Source organism: Saccopteryx bilineata, chromosome 7 (assembly GCF_036850765.1).
Source record: "Saccopteryx bilineata isolate mSacBil1 chromosome 7, mSacBil1_pri_phased_curated, whole genome shotgun sequence".
Lineage (NCBI taxonomy): Eukaryota > Metazoa > Chordata > Mammalia > Chiroptera > Emballonuridae > Saccopteryx > Saccopteryx bilineata.
The window spans coordinates 87,058,685-87,063,104 of record NC_089496.1 but is presented as its reverse complement, the minus strand read 5'-3'; the positions used below and the strand labels follow the sequence as shown (position 1 = coordinate 87,063,104).

At 43.3% G+C, this 4,420-nt stretch overlaps 1 pseudogene; it reads left to right on the top strand.

Annotated features, from left to right (window-relative positions):
• The first annotated feature begins 217 nt into the window (after positions 1-217).
• LOC136310707 (large ribosomal subunit protein eL21-like) lies at positions 218-2,397 on the top strand (annotated as a pseudogene).
• Positions 2,398-4,420: the final 2,023 nt, after the last annotated feature.

The window sequence follows — 4,420 nt, the reverse complement described above, 5'->3', positions numbered from 1 at the left end:
GATTATTTATTCATTCAACAAATATTTATTGAGTGCTAGCATTTTGATAGGTGCTAGGATCACAACAGTACATATAAAGCCCCTGCCCTCATGAAACTTATGTCTAATACTGCAACGACACATAAATCACGTCTGCAGTCCAGTTATTATATAGACAATGAAATCAGGATCAGAACAGGCATTATCTAAGGTCATATTTTTTGTCAGTGATACAACCATGACTGAAAATAAGGTTTGACACTCATTCCCAGGCTTTTTCTACTTCCTACCTCCACATCCTTCTTAATAGTTTTTATCTGCCTTCATCTTCCACAGTGACCCATCCTGAACCGTCCTGCTACTAAAGTTGACCTTATTGAGGTCCTCTGAGTGTGATTATTAATTGATTCTCCTATTTTATGGGATTAAGCAAATTGTCCCATATTTATAGAGCAACTTCCCTTCTTTATTGCAACGCTAAGTTCCTTTTTCCCTGTATATTATATTCAAAGGCCTTGCCACTTACTGCAAGTATTATATCTCTGACCAGGCAGTGGCGCAATGGATAGAGTGTTGGACTGGGATGCGGAGGATCCAGGTTTGAGATCCTGAGGTCGCCAGCTTGAGAGCGGGCTCATCTGGTTTGAGCAAAGCTCACTAGCTTGGACCCAAGGTCGCTGGCTTGAGCAAGGGGTTACTCAGTCTGCTGAAGGCCCGCAGTCAAGGCACATATGAGAAAGCAATCAATGAACAACTAAGGTGTTGCAATGAAAAACTGATGATTGATGTTTCTCATCTCTCTCCGTTCCTGTCTGTCTGTCCCTATCTATCCCTCTCTCTGATTCTCTCTCTCTCTGTCTTTGTAAAAAAAAAAAAAAAAAAAAAGGTTAAACCTTTGTTTAATTGGTCATTTCCACAGAAATGAAAGTACATATTATATGATTCTGTTTATATAAAATTCTAGGAAAAGGAAATTTTATTTCTAAGAAATTCTAGAAAGTTGTAGAAAAGAGAAACATAGCAATAGTTACCTAGCATTAGGGGTAGAAATTTACTGCAAAAGGGGCACACAGAGCTCTCTGCAGTGACGGTTATGTTCTATCCCTTTCATGTGGTGATGAGTCCATGGATGTATATACGCTTATCAGACTCGTCAAACCATATACTTAAGATAGATGTGTTTTATTGTTTGTAGATTATATATTTTTTTTTAACAAGAGACTTTTTGAAAAAGGCTTGCCTCTTTGCAAAGAGCCAAATAAACTCTTCCTGAGAAGAGAGTTGAGACTTAAAATGCAAAAACTTAACTAGCATGAGGTGATTCCACTCGGAGAAGAAGTGAGACTAGAGAGGTGAATCTGCTCTTCTCTCATTTGGTCTCATGTGCCCTGGGCCTGTCTTACTGGAAGCATTTTGCTGCAGTGAGCATGATCCTGGTGTTTAAAGATTCTGACTAGCCTGACAAGGTGGTGGCGCAGTGGATAGAGCGTCGGACTGGGATGCAGAGGACCCAGGTTCGAGACCCCGAGGTCGCCTCCTTGAGCATGGGCTCATCTGGTTTGAGCAAAGCTCACCAGCTTGGACCCAAGGTTGCTGGCTCGAGCAAGGGGTTACTCGGTCTGCTGAAGGCCCGCGGTCAAGGCACATATGAGAAAGCAATCAATGAACAACTAAGGTGTTGCAAGCGCAATAAAGATTCTGACTAGGCTGAGTTATGGGGATGTCTTAGAGAGGCACGTGAGAGAAGAGGCACATCTATCTACTTTATGGCTGACTTAAGGATTTTCAAGCATAGTTTTTCAAGCATACATGATTTTCACCATGTAAGCTCAATTTAAAATGTAACTATCTGCCTTTTTTCAGCCAGAACTGCCATCTTTTAGCAATTCACCCAATGACCAACCCAAGGGAAAGAGAAGAAACACACATTACATGGTCTCAAAGCCTTTTAGAAAACATTGAGTTGTTCCTTTGGCCACATACATGCAAATCTACAAGGTGATATTGTTGACATCAAAGGAATGAGCACTCTTGAAAAAGGAATGTCCCACATATATTTCCATGGTAAAACCGGAGGAGTCTACAGTGTTACCCAGCATGCTATTGGCATTGTTGTAAATAAACAAGTTAGGGGCAAGATTCTCTTTTTTCTTTTATTTTATTTTCTACATCAAGTTAAGGGCAAGATTCTTGCCAGAAGAATTAATGTACTAATTGAACATATTAAGCAGTCTAAGGGCTGAGATAGCTTCCTGAAAAGTATGAAAGAAAATGACCAGAAAAAGAAGGATGCCAAAAAGAGGGGTGCCCAGATTCAACTGGAGTGCCAGCCTGCTCCACCCAGCGAAGCACTTTGTGAGAACCAAGGGATAGGAGCCTGAGCTGCCAGAGCCTATTCTCTATGAATTCATTGCATAAGACGTGTAAACAAACAGCCTGATCTGTGGTGGCGCAGTGGATAAAGCGTCGACCTGGAAATGCTGAGGTTGCCGGTTCGAAACCCTGGGCTTGCCTGGTCAAGGCACATATGGGAGTTGATGCTTCCAGCTCCTCCCCCTTCTCTCTCTCTGTCTCTCCTCTCTATCTCTCCCTCTCCTCTCTAAAATGAATAATAATAAAAAAGAAGTGTAAACAAACAACAACAAAATAAAAGACCTCTGTAACATAAAAACAAAAACAAGAAAAAAGAAACCTTTAACTATCCCATGAAAAAATCAACTCCATTATTTGTTCTCAGCATGTTTGGGGGAAGTGAACAAAAGCTGAATTCTATGTTCGTAACTGTTGAATCCCCCTCCTCTTGGGGAATTTGATAGAATATTTTCCTGGGGCCTTGGGCCATGAATCAGTTTGTTAACCTGCAAATAAGCCTGGCCTCTCTGTGTCCCCAAATATGGATGTCTGTGTGCATGTATCTTATCATTGGTGGCCTTATCTTTTCTACTAACTTGGAATCACTGCTAAACTCTTTTTTTTTTTTTTTTTCATTTTTCTGAAGCTGGAAACAGGGAGAGACAGTCAGACAGACTCCCGCATGCGCCCGACCGGGATCCACCCGGCACGCCCACCAGGGGCGGTGCTCTGCCCCCCAGGGGGCGATGCTCTGCCCATCCTGGGTGTCGCCATATTGCGACCAGAGCCACTCTAGCGCCTGAGGCAGAGGCCACAGAGCCATGCCCAGCGCCCGGGCCATCTTTGCTCCAATGGAGCCTTGGCTGCGGGAGGGGAAGAGAGAGACAGAGAGGAAAGCGCGGCGGAGGGGTGGAGAAGCAAATGGGCGCTTCTCCTATGTGCCCTGGCCGGGATTGAACTCGGGTCCTCCGCACGCTAGGCCGACGCTCTACCGCTGAGCCAACCGGCCAGGGCCACTGCTAAACTCTTTGAGGTAAGAGGCTATGTTCATTTTTACAACAATAATATGAATATGTATGATAAATACTTGTGAACTATTTGATTCCCTCTGTTCTTCTAAGGTCAAATTATAATTACAACTTAATATTTAAAAGGCTCAGTTAAACATCTTTGGTGTGCAAATGTCCCCACAGAAGCATGAAGAGCTGGTGATACAATCCCAGGGAATTTGTGCAATAATTAGTTCACCAAAGTTACCTAGTCTTTCTCTAGCCTCACTTCAGCCCTGGGTGATGGACATACTATTTTGAGGAATATCACATACAGACCTAATTTTAATAATATCTTAGATTTGTTGGGTACTTGATATATATCATGGTACTTTCACATATGCTATCCTCATAAGCCTGAAGGGTATATTGAACAGAAGCTATTGTCCCCATTTCATCAGTGAAAAGCCCAACCTCTGAGAAGACATGAGATTTGCCTGAGGTCATCTGGTGAATTAGAGGTGGAATTGGAGCAAGGGCCAACAGCCAACCTGACCAAGCGGTAGCGTAGTGGATAGAGCGTCAAACTGGGATGCAGAGGACCCAGGTTCGAAACCCTGAGGTCACTAGCTTGAGCACAGGCTCATATGGTTTGAGCAAGGCTCACCAGCTTGGGCCCAAGGTCGCTGGCTTGAGCAAGGGGTCACTGGGTCTGCTGTAGCCCCCGGTCAAGGCACATATGAGAAAGCAATCAATGAACAACTAAGGAGCTGCAACGAAGAATTGATGCTTCTCATCTCTCTCCCTTCCTGTCTGTCTGTCCCTATCTGTCCCTCATTCTGTCTCTGACATACACACACACACACACACACACATGCGACCAACAGCTTTGGACAATTAATGAGACAAAGGACAGATTAGAAAACCTGTAGAATTATCTTAAAAGGATTCATCAGACAAATATTTGAGGAAGAGAGCCATAACTTATTGAGTACCTACTCTTTGCCATTCACTGTGGGAGGTGCTTTATGTATACTAACACATCTTAGGTCATAGAAAGTGCATGGGATTGTGATTACATGGGGGAATGACTTTTTATC